This window comes from Abramis brama, assembly GCF_963993115.1.
Source record: "Abramis brama genome assembly, chromosome: 4".
Classification (NCBI taxonomy): Eukaryota; Metazoa; Chordata; class Actinopteri; order Cypriniformes; family Leuciscidae; genus Abramis; species Abramis brama.
In genome coordinates this window covers 16128879-16152630 of record NC_139966.1, presented here as the reverse complement: position 1 = coordinate 16152630, position 23752 = coordinate 16128879, and the positions used below count along the sequence as shown (strand labels likewise).

Sequence of the window (23752 nt, the reverse complement as noted above, 5' to 3'; positions counted from 1 at the left end):
CGCGCTCATTTAAGAACGACCAATCAGCATGTATGTTTTGTCTAGAATAGCCTACCTCAAGTTCGAGTTCCTATGCTTCCTATGATGCTTCCTATACGATCTCTCAGTTGTCTTCCACCATCTCGTCTATTCCTACAACCTGCACGGCTGAAATCCAAATCCACTGTTCAAGTGAGTGATGATCTTTCGAGATATAATCAACCTATAAATCCTGCAAAGCACAAAGACACAGTTTTTCCTCACAAAGAAAAAATGGTCCGTTAAACCACAACGGTTGAAAAGGTTTTTTTTTTGGGGTTTTTTTTGTCCACAAAATAGGCTATTGCTTTTGTCGTTATTTATATTTGCTGCTGTGCATGTATAATAGGTAGTGGGTTCAAATGAGATAAAAAAAACTAAAAAAAAAATGTTTTGTCTACAATAGCCTACCTCAAGTTCGAGTTCCTATATGCTTCCAGGGTTTCCGCGGGGCATTAAAAAGCATTAAAAGTCATTAAATGGATTTTGCGATAATTAAGGCCTTAAATGGCATTAAAAAGCATTAAATTGTAATCCTACAGGCATTAAATTTAATCGTTTTGAAGAAATTTTTATATTATCAGTTTATTTTAAAATAGCCTTCATAATTAATAATCGGGTCGCGTTTCTGTAGTTCTAACAAGACATAAGAAAACTACAAATTTGACTTGCTTTACGGCAAGCGCTACAATTGCCGATAGAATAAACAGCGAGCGTGCGCGTGCGACAGTAGGATGCGGTAGGCTAAATTATTTACGACAGCGGTAATGGACAATTCCGCTTCCAACCTGAAGGGCGACCGCAGAGGAAAAGTTCATTGGTGTTGCTTTAAAATGGGAAAAAAAGATTTCATTCCCCACTAAAAAATATTTTCAAAACTGATACTCCTCAAGGTTAAATTTTAGGCCCCTTACTTTAGCATTTACATATTTCCACTCGGATTGCTTCTAAGATCACTTGGGCTTAATTATCACTTTTATGCAATGCACTATTGCAATGCACTTCTTGCTGGGGTTCCTAAAACCACACTTAAACTGCAATGTGTGCAAAACTCAGCTGCTAGGATCCTGAGGTCAGGAGAAATTTGCATATTCCACCATTTCTAAAGTCTTTGCACTGGCTCCCGGTCAGGTTCCGAGGTGATTTTAAAATCCTTATACTCACATATAAGGCACTGAATGGTCTGGCCCCTCAGTATCTGTCTGTACATTTAACTTTATACACACCCAAGCGTCAATTACTTAGGATAGGGCTCCTAGGCTTTGGAATGCACTTCCTCCTCATATCAGGAGTTTTTAAGTTTACTTTTTCTTGTTTGTCCTGACTTTTATATTCCAGTCTCTTTAAAAAAAAAAAAAAAAAAAAATGTTTTGTTTTGTATTTTCATTTGCTTGTTCTATAATTTAAAGTGCCTTGAGAAACTACTTTAAAAGGGGCTAAATACAAATAAAGTTAATATCATTTTTTAAAGTATAATCTCACTTCATTTTGTTCAATTTCTTCATTTTACATTTGCAACCCAAGTAAATGTCTTGATTTAAGTACATTTAAATATTTGTGTTGGAAAACCAGACAAAAATACTGAGGATATTTTTTTTTCTATGCATGCAACATTTAATGTTTAATGCCATGCCTTTATGACATTCTATATTGTGGAAAGGTAAATTAAGACTTTTTAAGATCCACAAAAACTCTGTCATTCTCTCTCTCTCTCACACTTTGAATTCTTACTTGTTTATACTGCAAACTCTTCTGTAGTGCAGTTTCTGTGTAGTTCCGTGCCTCAAAGGCCTCGCTTAAATTGTTGCCGAACCATGTTTCAAGAACTCTTTCTGTAAAAACAATATGAGAACAGCAAGGTAAGTTAAATAAATAAATAAATAAATAAAGTAAGATAAGGTATAATTTATACATACCATGAACGGGAGTAGGTGTTTGCTTTTGGCAGGCCACCCGCTGGTGTTCTTTACGGGTGGCCTGCAGCTCCTCCAAAAGTTTTAGTCTTCTTTTAATTGATTTGGTTTTGTTTTTTTGTTTAATTCGTTTCCTAATATTTTGCACTGGCTGCAATATTTTTTGGTTGCTGCAACTGGCAAACCCTCATCCTGTGCACTCTCCTGGCCTTTACTATCTGAGTGAAGGTCCAGGGTAGAGTGCACAGGTATTTCTGGGTTTCTCTGACGTAATGTAGACAGATCTTTAATGATTTCATATCTTTTTGATCTTTTAATTGTGCCAGCCCGTTCCTTTGCCTAAAAACAAGAAAAAAGCCATTGTTATTCACTGTGCATTTATTAGTTGTTCTCTATTAGTCAACGTGTATTAATCTCCAAAGATTTGGAAGCACCCTAGGCAGAGTGGAGACAATATCAACATCAATCCTTAATTTCGTAAGACTTGATACAATGCAAACAAAAATATTTTTCTTAAATAAAGTTAATTAGAGCTTTGAATCAATAATAAAAAAAAATGATTGCTAAAATAATTAGACAATGAATTAAAATGTAATGAATTGCAATACGGGTTAAGCGTAACATTCTTCCGGGTTCTACAAAACGAGTATAACTACTTCCGGCCGTCAGCTACTGAGGTAAACACAGCGTAGTAATGGCGACCTTTATAGCGGTTGTTTACAAGAGCTACCCAAACTATAAATTTCAGATGTACACCGTATTGCTAAACGGACGTCCAGTGCCCCGAGTACTCCGTTAGACAAAGGATTTAAGTTTTTAACCTCCTCATTTATTCATAATTATGAAGATATGTAAGTTAGTATATTGTTTTATGGTGTGTAGTTTACTCTTAACACCTTTTACCTATTTATTTATTTATTATTCTCAGGTAAGGTAAAGAAAGTCAAATCTGACCTAAACCGTAAGCATTCAAAAGGTACTTACAATTTAGTCAGAAGACTCCCCTGTGGTGTCTTCCAGCATCATAAATCTCAGTAGGCAGATTTTGTAATCAATTAAATTTATTTTTATTGGTTACTTTTCTTTTTATAATAAACAAAAATATAAAGGCAAATAAAACTTCATCGTTTAAGTATACAATACAATAATCACGTTTTGAATCAAAGGTGTAGTAAGCTCTGGGCTTCTTATCTTCTGCTCAGGGTTTCTTGTCCACAGGTTAGGTTAGGTTAGGTTAGGTTACTTTTATTGTACCCGTAGGTAAATTTGTTTTACAGTGCAATGACTATGGCATCCAATACAAAAACACACAACATAGAACACTCCACAATACATAGAAACAAATAATTAAATACTCATACTGAGTAAAGTACTCTCAAGACAGTGCTCTCAAAACATTAAATGTGGTCTTTGTAAAAGAACCTTAAGAAGAACCTAAAAACAAACAACTTAAAAATCAATAAAAAACATATTAAAATAAATAAAGATAAAAATCATAAAACCCTATTACAACATTTCTGAGAACCACCTCTACATTTTGTTAATCATATTAATCGCATTTGGTACGAAGCTGCTCTTATATCTTTTCGTTCTACACCTTGGAACTTTATACCTCCTCGCAGACGGCAATAACTGAAACTCACTGTGCAGGGGGTGAGAGTCATCATGTAAGATTGAGAAGGCCATCCTTTGTAACTGTTTGGTATACAGGGATGCCACTCCTGGTTTAGACTCACCTATCAAACGGCCAGACCATTTTACTATCTGGTCTAACAGATTTTTTGCCTTTAAAGATATATGACCATACCATACTACAGTGGAGAAAGACAACACAGATTCAATAAAAGCATGATAAAACATTTTCATTATCGTTCGGTCAAGATTAAACACAGATAATTTCCTTAGGCAATACAAACGCTGGTGCCCCTTTTTGCACAGAGCCTCACAATTCTTTTCGAAATTCAGTTTCTCATCAATAATAGTCCCAAGGTATTTGTATGATTGTACATACTCTATTGTTTGGCCTTTAATTGAGGTAGGTTCACTTGGATGAGTACTTTTCCTAAAATCAATGATCATATCCTTGGTCTTTGATATGTTAAGCTGTAAGTAAGATTCCTCACACCAATTGACAAAATCCTCAATAATTGGGCCATGTGAGGTCTCATTCTCCTTAAGTAAACTCAAAATAACTGAGTCATCCGCATACTTTATGATAATTCTGTTATCATACAAGCTTTGACACATATTTGTATATGAAATAAATAAAAGTGGAGACAGCACACATCCTTGAGGAGACCCTGTAGAGGAACTCCTCTGTTCAGATAAGACACCATTTACTCTGACTCTCTGTGTTCTGTCAGTTAAGAAATCCAAAATCCAACCCATCAAATTATTGCTTAACGCAAACTGATCTAAGAGCCTCTTGATTAAAATGTGTGGTTGAATTGTATTAAAGGCTGAAGAAAAATCAACAAATAAAAGTCTAGCATGTGTCCTCTGGCCATCCAAATGTCTTAATAGCAAATTTAGCATTGTGACTGTAGCGTCATGTACTCCTCTGTGAGGTCTATATGCAAACTGCATAGGGTCCAATTTATGTTCGGTCAACCTTAGGATCTCAGACCGCACTAATTTCTCAAAAATTTTCATTAAAACGGAAGTCAAAGCAACCGGCCTAAAATCATTAATCATCTTAGGACCACTGCATTTAGGGACAGGGATGACCACCGCATCCTTCCAGAGGATCGGTACATGTTGTGTCTTCAGAGACTTATTATAAATCTCATGAAATACAGGGCTCAGTTCTTTTGCACATGACTTTAATAGTCTGCCACAGATGCTGTCAGGACCTGGGCTTTTATTTGCCTTTACAAGTCTAAAAGCTTTTTCAACCTCCTGAAGGTCGATGTTAAAATGCTGATCATCCTTTAATTTAAAATTCAACTCCTGGATTTCTTTACTGAAATCCAAATTGTCAAAACGACAGTAAAAGTAGTTGAGTGCATTTGCCAGTTCAAAATCAGAATTAAAACCATTTAAAGTAACCTGATTGCTGCAGTTTGAGTTCTGAAGGCCTACTATGGTTTTCATATTTGCCCATGCTGAGCCAGGATTTTTGGATGCCATCTTATTTTCTAATTTTTCCTTATAGCTTTGTTTAGCTTTAAGGATTTCAGTCTTCAAATCCTTAGTAGCCACATGTAAGTCCATAGTTGTTCCGTGTTTAAATGCAAATTTTTTCCTTTGTAAACAGGACTTAACTGATTTAGTAACCCAGGGCTTATTGTTGGAATAGATGTTGACCTTTTTACATGGGATTATCATGTCCCTGCAAAAAGCCATATATGAGCATGTAACATCAACCATTAAGTCCAAATCGTCACCACAGTCCTGTTTAAAAATGTCCCAATCTGTACAGCTATAACAGTCTTGTAGACAGGACACATCATCTTCTGACCACACTCGGATGTCCTTAGTCACTGTTTTCTCCCTTTTTAAAACAGTCTTATATGTGGGCAGCAAATGGACACAATTGTGATCTGACGAGCCCAAGGGAGCCAAAGTAATAGATTTATATGCACCTCTCACCGATCCATAACACAGATCTAAAGTCTTTCCCCGTCTGGTCGGACAGGAGACATACTGATGGAAAGTTTTAAGAGTCTGTTTTAGGGAGACATGATTAAAGTCACCAAGAATGAAGTTTGGTGCCTCCGGTGAGATTGACTGTAACCTCTGTACAACATCAAATACTGTACTAGTAGCCGACGCGGAGTTTGCCTTCGGGTGAATGTAAACTGTTGTGATAAACATCTGAGGGAACTCTCGAGGTAGATAAAACGGTCTCAGGGACACCGATAAAAGTTCTATGTCAGGCGTACAAATACGCTCTCTGACAGTAACACATGAGCAATATCGCTTGTTGACATACAAACATACCCCTCCTCCTTGGGTTTTCCCCGTCACCTTTGATAGTCGATCCAAACGAAAAGGGGCTCCGAATCCATCCATACACAAATCGACGTCCCGGTCACTCTCTGTGAACCATGTTTCAGTAAATGCCATAATACAACAGTTCATAAAATCCTTTTGGTAGCGGACATTTCCTTGAAGCTCATCCACTTTGTTCCTTAGTGATTGTACATTTCCCATAATCATCGAAGGCAATGGAGCCCGGTTGAGACGCTGTTTCTTTAGGCGAGTTTTTACGCCGCCTCGTTTGCCCCTTTTCCTTTTCTTTACCGTGTCCCTTGCTTCCTGGTAATCCCTTCGAATCGAATTGGGTACATTCAACATTAGATTTTCCCGAGCTGGGTTACTGTTCTTGAGCTGCAACAATGTCTCTCTCGTATATGTTGTCCTCCCTTGGCATAAAGCCCCGCAAGTTTTACCGGCGGCCATCCAGTACATCACAAGCCATAACGCCAAAAGATAAAAAGCATCCATTTCGACCAAATGTAAAACTTTAAGAGCACTCCTTCAGTAGAAACATAAAAACGGATAAAAACTTTAAAAACACTAAAACAAAAGAAACGTCATCAAACATACACGAGGACGCCGAACACTCATTCACTGCCAGTCGCTGCGTGCGCATGCGCCAGAGAGGTTACAGATCTGGGCTTCTAGGCGTCGGGGGCACTGGCGTATCAGTATCCCAAGGGGCAATCAGTTCATCAGTCTTTTATACTCCTTGTTTACAACAGGCATTTGGTTGACACTCCTCCAAAGTTTCCCAGATCCTTCTCCAGGCAGGTGCAAGCGGTCCACTTCTTCATGTCCTTGAACTCCAGTAAACTCAACTAAGATGGCTGAGTTCATTTAAAGTTCTAGGAGTCTAGTGCACACACATAATCGCACTTTTCTGCTCCACTTAACATGGCTTGGCACAGTCACATACATAACCAATTACTGTACATCTATGCCAAAACAATGTAAGCCATCTTTTACAAACAAAATAAATAACAGTATTGAATGCAATGCATTATATCCAATACATTGGCTAAATATGTGTAACAAAAAGGCATCTATAATACACAAGGAGGCAGGTAATTGCATTTTCTTGATATTATACAACAATATGTAGCTTTTGCTAATGGCACCCGATACAGCATTAGCTAACTATCAGTAGTTAGTTTAGACTTGTATGCTATTAGTAGTTTGTTTAGACTTGTATGCTATCAGTAGTTTAGCCTTTTATTTTAGCTCGCAGACAACACCGGAATCGCCCCGGGTTTGAAACGGCGTCGGCCCCCTTCAATTATATCTTCAGAGTTGCAGGAATTCAGCATAAGGGATATGTAAATGATTTGAGATTAATAAATTGATAAAGCACGCAAACCGTTCAAGCAGCCGAAAACAAGCCAAATTTGAGGTGCACAAACTTTCTACAGGCCTCCAGAGAAATCAAGTGTTTGCACAATTTAAAGATTTAAATTGTGTTAAAAATATTTATCCAAACTGATCAGTTAGTTTCACAAGCCAGAGAAAAGATTACGCCAGCATTATCAGGCAGCAGAGGGCACAATGTTTTTAGTGTTTAGTTGTAAGAATTTTCCGGGAAGGCCCCAAAAACTGCATTCAGGTCTTGATTCTTGACGCAAATTACTAGACAACTGACAAATTGAATCCAGTTAGATTAGGCAATAGCGTTGGAAACACTTACAAGCACATTATCAATATCACCTGACGATGATTTACTATCCACATGTGCAGAATCATGTTGTGATTAGTCAGTATTTAACCACTGATACTTTACAATTCACTTTTTCCCCATCATCTAATAATTGTAAAATGAGTGGAATTGGTTGCAAGATTGTAGTACCACACACGGTGTCTGAAAGGCAATCTCTTTGAAAGGTCTCTCAAAAGCAAACCAAAAACTGCATATGGTATAAGACGAGACATATCCCAGCTGGCATTTTAACGTCGAGTCACTGTTTAATCAACGTCAGGTGCCAGTGTTGGATAACCATTGAATTTTGTTTAGATTTTGTAAATCTAATCAACGTTGAAATAGCAACGTCTTTCCAACGTCATGTTTATCAACATAAGTGAATTCGCCAACATTGAATCAATATTGATTTTAGTTTAGATTTTGCAAATCCAATCAACGTTGAAATTTCAACATCACTATAAAGTCCTGCTTTTCAACATAGTTTATTTTGTTAAACTGTTTTCACTAAAGTATTGATGTGTTCAACAGTAACAGCAAACACCTTGAAATGGATACATAAACACTAAGTTTGCGGACACGCGCAGTCAGCTAGGAAGAAGCCAATTGGTCAAAGCAAGACCAGGGCCGGTTGCATAAACATAGCCATTATGTTAAGACAGTGTCTTAAGTTCAAATATGACCCAATAGCAGTTAATCAAGGGCAGTCAGTCTTAGTTTTTGCTATCAAATTAGGCTAATTACATTTTATGTAAATGATTTAAAAAAGATATGAACAGTCTTAAAGAAAATAAATTGATGTCTAAGTTGTAAGACTGTCTTAGAGCTTTATGCAACCGGCCCCAGGAAGAAGATTAATAAAGACATTTCACTGACGTAAGAAACATTCTTTATTACACGGCTGCAAGTGTGCCAACATTTCACACAACAATTTTACGTGTCGAACTTTAACCTTTAGAAAAACGGCCCAACCATTGGGCAACATTGAACACGGCTGGTTAAATCTTCTCTTCTAGTTACTTATTTCTCCCACCGCCACCCATCCTCTGGTGCATATTTCAAGTATTTGGCCATGTATTCGTTTACTTTTGTTGTAGTTGTATCAAATGAGCTCAAGACAGCGTCTGATGAGGGGGGAAAAAACAGATCAGTATTAGCAAACGCTAACCTCTTAAAGGGGTGGTTCAGAATTTTGGACATCGGACCTCATTTACACGTTAGCCTGTGTGTTATTTATCAGTGGAGACAGTTTTCAAAAATTTTCACCCAGTCCTTCCAGTTGCATAGTTCGCCGGTGCTAGGCTAGCGCGAGTCAACGGTATCTGCTAGCCTGCCATTAAAAACAGTTTTACCCACTCCACAGTACACCAAAAACAAATAAATTATAACGCCAGACCATCGATGTAAATGTCTGTTGAGAGAATAATGTTAGAAATCAAACTACTCTTGCATAAAGTAGTAGAAACATATATTTCAAAATATAGCAAAAATGGCCGTTTTCATGTAAGTGCCATATATTTGCCCGTATATGCACATAAATGTGAAATATATGTAAGACGCATGTAAGTATACATGCATATATGTACTTATTTCCATAGTACATACATTCACTTATATTAGGGATAAAAAAATATGCTTCTAATATGATGACACCATGTACTTTTACTTATATTAGTGGTACAACTATGTTTTTTATACAGCCTGCACATATATTTGTACTAATTCCACAGAACACACAATTCCAAGTCTTTTCAAATACAAACTTTACTGCATTTTGTTCAGTACAGACTTGACAAGTACAAACAAGTACAAACTTTTCAAGTAAAAACTTTAACTTCATTTAATTTCAACTTCAGATTTTATTTTATTTTTAAAGCCTTTTCAAAGCGCTCACTTTTTTCCCTCAGTATTACATTTTCAAACTTCTAGTCACATTTAATAATGGGGCAGATGATGAGGCGTCCGCTGGGTCTGTTGAAGACGAGATTACAGTACCTTGACATGGTCAACCAGGGTCACAGAAATGTTGTGATATCTGGCAACCCTTCACCTGAGCGTTAATGAAGAGAGTAGAAGGAGAACAGCAGTATGAGAACTGAACACCAGTTACTGTTAGTGCAGATTGGTCAGGAGTTACAATAGTATTAGTTTGAATCATACACACCTTGTAAGTGTGTTCTTATTTGACTCTAGCCCGGTGAGGACTGAGACGCCACTGATCAGCCTTTCATTCGCCTCTCACGGTGTGAGCTTGCACGGGTTTTGCATCATTATGTGATCGGTTTATGTCAGCGTCAATTTAAAAGACGTATTGAATTGATTATCTGCAGGTTCCGATCAGTGGCTGATCATTTGGAGTTACAAAAATATAATATGCGCTGTTGCATTGTCAATACTTAGCGATTAAACCTTAGAGACAAGATATGTTCAATTATATGAAAACTTTGTAATTTTCCTGTAGATGGCAGTATAGACTCAAAAATGTAATTGCTTTTCAGATTTGAAGAACTTTCAAATCTGTTTTTAAACAGTGATAATTTACATATTTAAGAAATAAGGATATCTGCTTGCACTCTATATTAACAATTTCTATTCAAATTAAGTCATTTCAATGAACATAAAATGGCTTCAGAAACATAATAATAAAATGTTAAACAGTTATATTAATAATTCAACATCTTTATGCCAGGAACGGATTCCCCTTGACCCTAGTGGTGTATCAGTGCTGTAAAGTATTTGAATAAATGTAATTAGTTACTGTACTTTAGTACTGCTAAAATCAGATACTCGAAGACCTTTACTCAAGTTGTATTGGTATTGGTGACTAAACTTGTAAAGGAGTAATTTTTTGCTGTAAGGTATCTGTACTTTTACTCAAATATGGTTTTCAGGTACTTTTTACACCTCTAAATAATATATTATAGATTATACAATAGATTACTCCAAATCAGCGGCTTTATAGTATATTAAACATTGAAAAACAGTGGCAATGTTAATTGCTTTGATTAGAATTTCAACTTCATTTTCTTCTGTACAGCTGTTTTTTTGTATAACTTTTAGATTATTTTGGCTTTCATTCCATTATAATGCCATTCTTCAGTCGTCGTTTCCTTTCTCCCCCTTTAGATATTTAATTCAAACTTATCAAATTGTTTTTAAGATATTAGTGTGTGTTAATTATGTAGAATATATATATTGATGGTATTCATTTTATGCATTTATATGTATTTCTTTGGCAATGTTCTTTATGTAATTGTTATTTTCATTTTAAAAAAAGAGAGAAAGACGGAGAGTCAAGTCAAGTGTATTTGTATAGCGCTTTTCACAATACAGATTGTATCAAAGCAGCTTCACAGTATTAAATTAAAATAATACAACAAGGTTTGTTTCTAATGGAATTTATTGATTGATAAAATTAAAATTAAATATCTCCAAAATATCCCCAACTGAGCAAGCCAAAGGCAACAGTGGCAAGGAACCGAAAAACTCCATCAGGTGACCTAATGGAGAAAAAAAAACCTTGGGAGAACCCAGGCTCAGTCGGGGGCCAGTTCTCCTCTGGCTTTTATGAACTAGAGGCCGGATTGTAGTTTGAACAGTAAGATTAAGAATATTATATGAATGCCTGGCCAAAGAGATGCGTCTTTAATCTAGTTTTAAAGGTCCCATTATATGCCCCTTTTCACAAGATGTAAAATAAGTCTCTGATGTCCCCAGAGTGTGTATGTGAAGTTTCAGCACAAAATACCCAACAGATAATTTTTTACAGCATGTTTAAATTGTCATTTTTTGGGTCTCAGAAAAACGACCTGTTTTAGTGTGTGCCCTTTAAATGCAAATGAGCTGCTCCTGGACGACACAGTGGGCGGAGCTTCATGAGCTCGCGCTCAGTCTGTCAGGACAATTTCATCTCACGGAATGATGATAATATCAGAATCTCTCAGTAACGGTGTTCATTTCGAGTCGGACAATAATGCCTACAGAGTCAGAGTGCTGTAAAGAGATGAAACAGGTATAGTTTAGTAGTTTAATTACGGTTATTATAACGTATTTGTCATCTGCTTGTATGTATCCATTAATAGCCTAGCTGCTAAGTCTGCTGTTTCAGACCAGGTCCGAATGATTATCCAAAAATATACTGATGAGTTTAATAAAGTTTATTGTACATCACACAAAAGATAAAGCGTCAGTTTTACTTCAGAAAATCACAGTAAGAGCTGAGTAAACAGAAAGTTATAAGAAGTACGCAAGTAGCCAGTAGAGTTGAGGGAGCATTCCTGTGGGCGTAGGTTAGTCAAGAAACGGTTCTGGTGACATCATTAAAGAAGGAAGTAGAGGGGTGTAGTCCAATCGAGCCGTTTTTTGTAGTCAACTTCTGTTAAATAAAATATCTCGCTTGGCATTGAACTTTGAGCGTTATAATTTTACAGATAGTATTTATACTCTAACAACAACATTACACACTAACTAAACTTTGAAACATGGAATCGCATGCAACGGGACCTTTAAACTGGGAGAGCGAGTCTGAGCAACGAACAGTATCAGGAAGACTATTCCAGAGTTTTGGAGCTAAATGTGAAAATGCTCTCCCTCCTTTGGTTGATCTGGATATCCTAGGTATGACCAAAAGCCTCGAATTTATTGATCTTAAAGAGCGCGATGGATTATAGGGCGATAGAAGATCCGTTAAATAGACTGGAGCTAAACCGTTTAGGGCTTTATAAGTCAGTAGCAATACCTTATAATTAATACGGAACTTTATAGGTAACCAATGTAGTAATATTAAATCGGTGTTATATGATCATATTTTCTTGATCTAGTAAGAACTCTAGCAGCTGCATTTTGGACTAACTGTAGCTTGTTTATTGAGGATGCAGGACAACCAGCTAATAAAGCATTACAGTAATCTAGTCTCGAGGTCATGAATGCATGAACCAACTTTTCTGCATCAGAAACTGATAGAATATTACGTAGCTTAGCAATGTTTCTAAGGTGGAAAAAGGCTGTTTTTGTAACATACGAAATATGGTTGCGGTAAAGACAGGTTGCGGTCTAATATAACACCCAGGTCTTTTACTGTAGAGGATAAAGTAACAGGACATCCTACGATGTTAAAGTTGTATTGTGAGAGGTTCTGTGGGCGGTTTTTTGAACCGATAAGTATTACCTCTGTCTTGTCTGGATTTAATAAAAGAAAATTACGCGTCATCCAATCTTTTATATCTTTAACACACTCTGTCAAATTGGATAATTTAGCGTTTTCATCTGGCCGTGATGAAATATAGATTTGAGTGTCATCAGCATAACAATGGAAACTAATTCCATGTTTCCTTATAATATTTCCAAGTGGCATCATATATATTGAGAATAATAGAGGGCCCAACACAGATCCCTGCGGCACTCCATAGTTTACTGGAGTTATGATTGATTTTTCTCCATTTAAATAGACAAAATGGTAGCGGTCAGATAAGTATGATCTGAACCAGCTTAATGCTTGTCCTTGAACACCAGTATAATTTTGTAGTCGATCTAAGAGTATTGTGTGGTCTATAGTATCGAACGCAGCACTAAGATCAAGTAAAACTAGTATTGAGATACAGCCTGGGTCAGAAGCTAAAAGTAAATCATTTGTGATTTTAACGAGCGCAGTTTCAGTGCTATGATGCGGTCTGAATCCAGACTGAAACTTTTCATAGATGTCATTTTCTTGCAAGAAAGAGCCCAGTTGAGCGGACACAACTTTTTCTAATATTTTAGACATAAATGGAAGATTTGAAATTGGTCTATAATTTGCTAGATTATTATGATCTAATTGTGGTTTCTTAATGAGAGGTTTTATAACTGCCAATTTAAATGTTCTTGGAACATGACCTAAAGATAAAGACGAGTTAATAATATTGAGGAGAGGCTCTTCCACTACAGGTAACACTTCTTTCAGTAGTTTAGTTGGTATAGGATCTAATAAACATGTTGTTGTTTTAGAGGAAGTGATAAGTTTATTTAACTCTTTTTGTTCTATAGTTGTAAAGCACTGTAATTGTTCTTGCGGGGAGAGACAGATCGAGACCGAAGGTAAGCAGTACCAGATATATTTTATTCTTACAGTTTTTACTAAAGGTTACACTGGTTAAGTTCTACACAGAAGAGAACACGACATTTTTCACATGAATGAAAACGGACGTGATCTCTGTTAACGTAAGAATCATGCGGATTCACTGAGATCGCCCCCAGCGTTTATGGTTTGTACCTGATCTCTGATCAGTTTTATACATTTGTAGATGTTTTAATTAGACATGAAAAGTAATAAAAGTAGTTAATAATCTCTTATTGGCCTGTTTAGCTGAGCCATCCATAGAAACAAAACAATAACACATTATGCAGACACTTAATATTTAATGATAATAGATGATTAGTAAAATTGCATTTATTAGATTATACTTTCAATAAAACATTTGAAATGGGATTGTAAAAGCTGTTTTTATGCATGTTTAGCTGGATTTTTTTGCTGCATTTACACTGTTCTTACCAGCAGGGGTCACCAGCGTGTGGCGTTTTGAACGCTTCGAAACAGCAAGTCATTTTGTGAAGCAATTGGTTCAATTGAAAGCTTAGTTGCGCCCTTTATCTTGAACTCTGCCATGGAAACTACGTAATTGAATAATCAATTAAAAAGGAATTTATACCTGTATGATATTACGCTGTAGCCACACTGGACCAGCGGGTTGGAAAATGGATGGATGGATGATTCAGCTGCAGGAGCCATCTTATGGTCAGACGTGGGAATTCATTCGATGCGCAACTCTCTCAGTGCATTATGGGTATTCTCTAGCCGTTGAACGTACATCAGTTGTACACTCGTTATTGAGGTGCATTGTGGGATTGAATGAGTGCCCTCAATATCTTCCACTATGGTTTCGGACACCACTATAAATGTCTGTCCCCTCAAATAATGCCCTATTTAAGGGTATAGGGGGTGATTTTGGACACGGCCAAGATCAAATAGCTAACTGACACAATGATAACAAGGAACACCTGGAACTAATTACAAAGAGCAAAAGAACTGCAAAGACCATGGACAGAACTACAAATGAACATAAACACATTGATGGCAAATTTCAAAATAAAAGGCATAACACAGATATAGTAGGGAGGTTAAGTGACTTTTGACTTCAAGTCATGATGCAAAGGTCCCCTTTGGTATGGAAGTACCTTAGGGCCATAGAAATAAATTTATCCTAAGACACAAGTGAGATCACATTTTGTATCTTATATACGCACATTTTTTAAAAATGGCCGCCGACCATACTTGAGAGGCCCATATCTTTGCTTCTGTTATATCTATAAAGACAAATTTGGTATCAACGTGTACATTTTTGGGGTCAAGGAGTCCAAAAAATTAGGTTCCAAGACTAAAAAACAATAATGTTGTCCTTACCATGACAATTGGAGGTGAAGTATGCAATTTTTTCAAAAACCGCATGCCAAACACAACATGTATGATTTGGATGGGGGAGGTGAAGTAGCCTCTGTGATGCTGGCATAATATGCAGCCCATGAGATCCATTCTCCGGCTTCAAGGTTCTCTTTCACGAGAATGTTTCTGACTCTCTCTAACCACTGGTAGCCTTCTTCAATTACATTGATGAGAGGACGGGAGGCTGGATGAGGATGACTGTTGGTATTCAGGGCAGGAACATACAAGACCTCATCTAGGCCAGGAGCCAGGTCCACTCCTCAGGATGTTTTTTGCTACCTTTTTTTCACTATTATTTCCTATTATCTTATACCTTGGGTAATCACAAGTTGATAACAGTCACCCCCAACTCGGCCCTGTTTGGTCTCAGGGGCCAAAAAACACCCTTTTTGGGAAAAGCTTTTGGCGGAATGATGTAATTGTGAATATTAAGGTACTGCAGCTACATAAATGGCCGTATAACCCTACAATCTTGCATGGTGTATCCTGACACATAGGGGAAACTAGCAGAAAAAGATTCTGGGGATTGCTGCCTTTTTGCTGTCAAATATCACCCTCAACATACCCCAAAAGACAAAAAAATGGCTGTCCGCCTGACAAATTGTCATCAAAAGTGATAATCTTCAAGCATTTTATTATATATATATATATCACTGCCTCAAATGTACATGAAAAACTTCCCAAGTTTATAAGCTTCAATTTAAGTCCAAGATGACCTTTCTATCTAGAGGATTATAGCTGGTATAACCAAAGTTATCCACTGTACCTCAAATCGGAGAAAACAGAACTTTCAAGCATTACCATTCTATATTGGATTAAGCATATTTTTTGCATATGCACAATGTCTTAAACAAGAGTTGAGACTTGACTTATGTACTGCTATACTATATGAAGTGAATTAAATAAAGTGAAATAAAGTGAAAAGTGAGTAATGTTATGCCCCTAGGTCAGGGCTATTCAATTAGCTTCATTCGAGGGCCGGATTATTAAATCGGAATGTTGAGGAGGGCCGGTGGTTAGCTTATTTATTGAAACATTATTTATTACTTATTGAAACATAACAGTATCAATAAATAAGCTAAAGTAAACCTAAAAAAATATTGTATTTACTTGGAAATGTGGTACCCAACAGTATGCAGATTTATGAGTCTTTCATAAATAACTTATTTACAGCTATGTACAAAAATATGAATTATACAAGATCATAGGTATTGGTAAGAATTATTTTATTTATAATTGTTATAGGCTTAAATGAAAATATTCTGACAGTGAGACGTGATAACCACAGGTAAAACCATGCATGGCTACTCACTCACTACCACTGTATAACAAAATTCCTAAAAACTATACACAAAATGAATTGTATATTCCTCTACCCACCTAATTAATCTACTGCAATATAAATGACTATAAGATAGTATTCAGTATAAATATTCCATATTTCTGCCCAAACCATAGTAAATTACTACAGTACATTCATGGTAAATGTTTGTAAAGGTGGTGATTAGGGGATTTAAAGTCTTTTAACTTTGTTCATGGCACAGTGTTTCTGCTGTTTACCTCATCAGTCGTGTTGGGAATGTTGAGGCTGCTTCATCTGATTTTAAACTAGTTAAATCATCGAGTGATTTGTGGTCTGTAACAGAGGTGTGACGAATTGAACAACTTCTCACTGGATGTCGCAATGCTGTTTAATAATAGTGTCCAGAACTGGGAGTAAACGCAACTCCTTTAAGCTTGCGTTCCGTTATCCACTGGGCGGTGCTGCGCAGTTCAAAGTAAACTAAACTGCGAGTTGAACTGAAACTAAACTGAAAACAGCGCTATTTGTTCTATATTTGTTGTTACTGACCGAGAAACAGCTTCAGATGATTCAGTGACAGAGCGGTCCGAACGAATCTGAATCGTTTCAGACCATTATGCAAGCGCATTTGGCCAATTCATGGAAAGGAAATAATTGAACCAAAGATAAAACAAAAGATTCGCACCATTCACAAATGATTGGTATCGCTGGTTCAGTCGACATAAATACGGGACACACATAATAACTGCTGAAATATTCGGACTGAAAACGTTTCTCAGGTTAGTCGGAGCGCTCATGGTACGCGTATAGACAGTGCGTATAGACGTACAGCTGCACACGCCACTATGGCCCCTCACATATCTAACCAAATGTAGCCACACCACCAGGAAAAGAGGCGGAGGGAGGTTGGGGTGCCTTTGGGCCAGATGGAGATGATTGAATTGAATAGCCCTGCCCTAGGTGGACTGGGGTCAGGGTGCAACAGGGTACATTCACACAAAATCAATTAACCAAATGTGAGATTTATTAAAGTCCACAAAGTCCTCACAACACAAGGAATAAAGATGACCCTAGTGTGCAGTCTGTTATCAAAAACCTTCAATAGAGTAAACGTTAGTAACCTTCTGTACAGGTAAACATTCTTTACAGCCAAATGGCGAAACATCTCAGTTACATATGGTAACCCTCATTCCCCGAGGGAGGGAACGGAGACGTACGTCGTGACCGACTGATAGGAATCTCGCTAGAGAGGCCAATCTACTTCGTGTAAAACTAAAATGAGCCAAAACACATTGGCATGCAGTCATTTGCATCAGCTGTTAAGCCTCGCAACGCAGGTATATAATGAGCAGCAGGTGCGAGGTGAGCTCCTTTTTTGCTGAGGAGCCAAGCCTGGTAAGCTGGCCGCCCCGACGGGCAGCAGCAGATGTGACGATGGGATGTACGTGTCACGGTGTGACAAATGGTATATGGAACTTATTCCCGTTGAAGCTGTGTTCCCGCTGGGACACTTTGAGTGTAACACCGTTCCCAGGCCTGTGTGTGCGTCTGTTGCCATGACAACCCCAAATGACAGATTGGAAACAGGTGTGGGGAATTTACTTTGGGAGTTTGAGTGAGGTCCTGTCAGCACTTGAGAGAGTATAAAAAGCAAGAGAAAGAGACTGTTGGTGTGGTTCTCTCCCGTGAGAAGTCGTTTTATCGAGTGGTTGCAGTTATTGGAGTGCGGGTGAATGAAGAGGAGAGTGTTGACTTGATGAGGGACTCGAGGGCAACAGAGGGAAAGTGAAATATCCTGTTTGCATTGGAGAGGAGCTAAGTAATCGAGAACTGAGTCTCGTAGTTGCATGTATTCGACACTGAATTGGATGTGGTTTGGAGTGTGTGGATCACGATCATAAATGTCACTGAGTGGATTGTACTGACTCATTACCGACCTCCTATCTCTTTCTCCATTATAAATGGTGATGTGAACTCTGCCTGTGTTTGTAAAGAAAAACATCCCGAAACATCCTTTGCAGCATTGATGAACGTGGTCCCCTCGGACAGAGACCCAAGGGTGAGTGCGGGCTTTAAATTGCACTTCGTGAAGTGAGATTGCAGTGCCTAAGATTGACGTTTCCCCCACATTATATGCTAGAAGTGGAATTGCTGTGTGTGTGGAAGATACATTCCCTTTGCCGTGCACTCTCCCTGTGCTACGCTGGTCTACTGTCAATAGTGAGAGTTCTGTGTCATTGATCTGTTCTAACTGAGGGGATGTTGAGGAATTATCATCTGGAATTTGAATTAACCCCTCTGTTTGAGTTGATAGGAGACGAGATGCCCTGTTGAATTGTTCGTGGTCTGTCTCCGTAGAAGTCCCGTTCAGCCCGCTGACTTTGAGTCTGCTGTATCCCTGCAACGCAGCCGTATTGTGAGAAGTGCTCGCTCCCTTCTATGCATATGAACTGTATACCTTGTGTGAAGCATCCTTTCTGTCTGTTCCAGTAGAAGTCCCGTTCAGCCCGTTGACTTTGAGTCTGCTGTATCCCTGCAACGCAGCCGTACTGTGAGAAGTGCTCGCTCCCTTCTATGCATATGAACTGTATACCTTGTGTGAAGCATCCTTTCTGTCTGTTCCAGTAGAAGTCCCGTTCAGCCCGCTGACTTTGAGTCTGCTGTATTCCTGCAACGCAGCCGTACTGTGAGAAGTGTTCGCTCCCTTCTATGCATATGAACTGTATACCTTGTGTGAAGCATCCTTTCTGTCTGTTCCAGTAGAAGTCCCGTTCAGCCCGCTGACTTTGAGTCTGCTGTATTCCTGCAACGCAGCCGTACTGTGAGAAGTGTTCGCTCCCTTCTATGCATATGAACTGTATACCTTGTGTGAAGCATCCTTTTGTCTGTTTCAGTAGAAACCCCGTGCAGCTTATCGACTTTGAGTCTGTTGCATCCTTGTAGTCCACCTGTGCTGGGAGAAGGGACTGTTACCTCCGTCACGAACGTAAGGCCGGCACGCTTTGTCTGAGATATCCATTCTGTTGTGTCCGAAGAAACCCTGTTCAGCCCATCGACTTTGAGTCTGCTGTATTCCCGCAGTGCATCTGTATTGTGAGAAGTGGTTGTCATTGTCAACGCATGTGAATTGTATGCTTTGTTTGAAGTATCCCTTCCGTCTGTCTCAGTAGCAGTCCTGTGCAGTCGTTTGACTTTGAGTCTGCTGTAACCTGGGAGCCCACCTGTGTGGGGAGAAGTGACTGTCCCTCTGCCGTGAACGTAAAGCCGGCCCGCTCTGTCTGGAATATTCACTTCATCTATGCCAGAAGAAGTCCTGTTCAGCCTGTTGACTTGAGTCTACTGAATTCCCGTAATTCATCTGTATCGTGAGAAGTGTTCGTCCCCTTCCAACTCATGTGAACTGTATGCTTGCTTTGAAGTATCCCTTCTGTCTGTCTCAGTAGGAGCCCTGTGCAGCCGGTCGACTTCGAGTCTACTGTATCCTTATAGTTACCTGTGCTGAGAGAAGTGGCTGTCCTTCTGTTACGAACGTGGTCGGTACACTTTGTCTGGAGTATCCATCTGCTCCAGTTTCTGTGCCTGCGAAGAGAGGGAGGTTGGAATTATTCGCTTACCCTGTAAAGATTCCCTCGCCACCTCAGCATTAGACTGTGAATCTGCCGTATACGTACCTGATCGACGGCCATCTGCTCCGGATCTCATACCTGTGGAGGAAGGAAGGTTAGAATCACTTACTTACCTAAGGAAGACTCCCCAGCCGTCCCACCATAAGGCCGTGTACCTGCTGCATACGTACTCGACTGATGACCATCTGCCTTAAATCTTGCACCTGCGAAAGGAAGAAGGGAGGTTGGAAGTATTTACTTACCAGAAGAGACTTACCGGACTGTTCGCCTGTTCACTGCATCCCCACCTGTGAAAGACCTACCTGACCACTTATCTGTTCACTGTCCCATCCATTACAGGGCCCGCACTGAGGAAGAGAGCGGGAGAGACCCCGGTTGTTGCACCGTTTCACCTTCGATCCCTGAGGGCAAGAAGGAAGAAGATTTTAGATTAGGATTTTCAAATTGCTTTTACTTTTAAATAAAACTTGTTGAAATTATTCTGTCTCCGACTCCTCCCTCTGACACGCTCCTCGAGGTGGTCCTGGTTCAGGGGTGGGCGCAGTCCGGCTTGGCCCATCCCGACCTGTGACATACGTCTCCATTCCCTGCCTCAGGGAACGAGGGTTACCATATGTAATTGAGACGTTCCCTTATCGGTCGGTCACTCTCGACGTATGCTGCACATCTGCCACATCCGCCACATCTGCTGCACCCCATACAGTGCCCGGTGTAAGCCTGTACCCCTTCTTGCCTGGATGGACGATAGGAAAGGGCTTACACAGAGCGTATCTGTCACTGTTGTTCTGTGATAACCCATACAGCGAGATTATTGGATAACACTGGGAAACCGTGCCCTTTCTATGGAAGGGGAACGATGCGGAAGCCACTTTCTTCGAGGGAGTTATGTGAAAAAATACATATGGACTAGCCTGAAGGTTGTACTGCATATAAATATTGGGTAACTTAGCCCAAGGGAAAGACACTGGGCTTCGATTAGAAGCAGCCGTGGAAGTATACACATATGGAATCCCCATTGGGTCACACATATGGAATCCCCATAGGGTCACACATATGGAACCCAGCCTAACACCTGATCTCTGAAGGGAGTGGTGGGAACCTTGGGCACATAGCCAGGCCGGGGTCTCAGTACAACATGGTTGTCACCCGGCCCGAACTATAGGCACGATTCGTCGACCGAAAATGCTTGCAGGCCCCCTACCCTCTTGATAGAGGCCAGTGCAATCAGCAGCAAAGTCTTCAAAGAGAGAAGCTTTAAGTCTGCTGAGTGCAAAGGCTCAAAGGGAGCATCCTGAAGAGCTTGAAGCACCAGGGAAAGGTCCCAAGAGGGTATGGAGGGGGGACGAAGAGGGTTTAACCGTCTCGCCCCCCTAAGGAACCTGACAACCAGGTCGTGCTTTCCAACTGATTTGCCATCTATGTGGTCATTATAAGCTGAAATAGCGGCAGCATGTACTTTGAGGGTGGAGGGAGACAACCGTCTCTGAGTCAGAAGGTCCTCCCTCAGAGAAATGGGCCAGGGAGGGACTGTCACAAGGAGCATAAGTTCAGGGAACCAGGTCCGGGTTGGGCAATAGGGGGCCACCAGAAGGACCTGCTCCTCGTCCTCCCTGATTTTGCACAGGGTCTGTGCAAGTAGGCTCACTGGGGGAAACGCATATTTGAGGAGGCCCCGGGGCCAGCTGTGTGCCAGTGCATCCGTGCAGAGTGTTCCCTCAGTCAGGGAGTAAAACAGCTGGCAGTGGGAGGTCTCTGAAGAGGCAAACAGGTCTACCTGAGCCTTCCCGAACTCTCTCCAGATCAACTGAACTGCCTGGGGGTGGAGTCGCCATTCTCCCGGGAACACAGATCATGATAGCTTGTTGCCCACACGGTTGAGCACACCGGGGACATACATGGCTCGAAGTGACCTCGGATGGTTCTGACTCCAGAGGAGGAGATGGCGGGCGAGTTGTAACATGCAACGGGAGCGTAGACCACCTTGTCGGTTGATGTATTCAACGGTTGCAGTCTTGTCCGTACAGACCAGCACATCTCTGCCCTGTAGCAGCCTCTTTAAGTGGCTCAGAGCGAGACATACTGCTAGCAACTCGAGGCAGTTGATGTGCCAATGCAGTTGAGGGCCCGTCCACACCCCTGACACTGCATGCCCGTTGTACGTGGCACCCCAGCCGGTGGCAGAGGCGTCTGTGAACACCACAGCATGCCTGGAAACCTGTTCCAAGGGGACTCCTGCCTGCAGGAATGAGGGGTCTGACCATGGGCTGAAGGTCTGGCGGCACGCCGGTGTGATTGTCACCCAGTGAGTGCCATGATGCCACACCCATCTCGGGACTCGGCCATGAAGCCAGTGCTGAAGCGACCTCATATAGAGCAGCCCGAGCGGAGTTGCCGCTGCCATATGCCCCAGGAGCCTCTGAAAGAATTTCAGTGGGACCGCCGTCCTGCCTTTGAAGGTGTTCAAAGGTGGTTTCTCACAGGTTCGCGTTTAAATTCTGTGTAGAGAGAATGGTGTCATCTTAGCGGCCCCTAATTTAATAACAAATGATCGTTGCCACGGAAGCTAATCAATCAAAACTAACTTTAGTTGGAAAATAACTTTATTAAAGAACCGCTATAAAGCCAAAACAATCTCTGTTACCTTAAATTATACGCTTATCTCTGTAAAGCTGCTTTGAAACAATCTACATTGTTAAAAGCGCTATATAAATGAAGATGACTTGACTTGACTTGACTTCAAGCAGTTAAGCACCGACTGAGCGCGTTGCTCTGTGAGGTGCGCTGTCTGTGCGACCGAATCCAATTCCATACCGAGAAAAGAGATCCTCTGCATGGGGGCGAGTTTGCTCTTCTCCCAGTTGACCAGAAGACCCAACTGGCTGAGGTGCCTGAGCACGAGGTCCCTGTGTTCGCATAACTGATCTCGAGAGTGTGCTAATATGAGCCAGTCGTCGAAATAGATGCGCACGCCCTGTTCTCTCATGGGAACAATGAAGCAAATAATGAAGCTAACTAACTAGCTAGCAACATGTAGGCTATGTGCTTGCTTCAACAAAAATGACGCTAACTAGTCACTAGCTAGTTATGATGAAGCTAACTAGTTACTAGCGACCTAGTTATAATGAAGCTAACTAGTTACTAGCTAGCTAGTTATTAGTTATCTAACACATTTTTCTATTTAATGATAAAGTCATACGAACCTTAAAGTGTTAACCTGTCACCTCTGACCTTCAACAGCTGTCACAGCTCCTGGTGCAGATGGGATGTGTTGTTGCAGGAACTGATTTGCTATAGGCTACTCCTGACTGGTCGAAATCTCATGCTACTTAGGACAAATGTAATGTACAGAAGTAGCTGCACTGCTTAAATACAAAATTAAAGTTTTTTGAAGGAAAAGATAAGTAAAGTCACTCTGATGACACAATTTTTATGTGAAATTTGCATATTTACCACCAATTGTCATGGTATGGGGAACATTTTTGTTTTTTTAAACTTGAAACCAATTTTATTGGATTCCTTGACCCCAAAAATGTACACTTTGACACCAAATTTGTCATTATAGCGATAACAGAAGCAAAGATATGGGCTCTAGAGTTTTTTCGGCGCATTGGCGGCCATTTTTGAAAAGACCTGTTTATTTCTGATACAAAGTGTGATCTCACTTGTGTCTTAGGATAAATTTATTTGTATGACCCTAAGGTACTTCCATACCAAAGGGGACCTTTGCATCATGACTTGAAGTCA

General features: G+C 40.0%; 1 protein-coding gene across 1 annotated transcript in view; it reads right to left on the bottom strand.

Moving 5' to 3' along the window:
* The window catches only part of LOC311081732 (membrane-spanning 4-domains subfamily A member 4A-like), a 191321-nt gene that overhangs the window by 96127 nt on the left and 71442 nt on the right, over positions 1 to 23752 (bottom strand). The gene's annotated exons all lie outside the window — the stretch shown is intronic.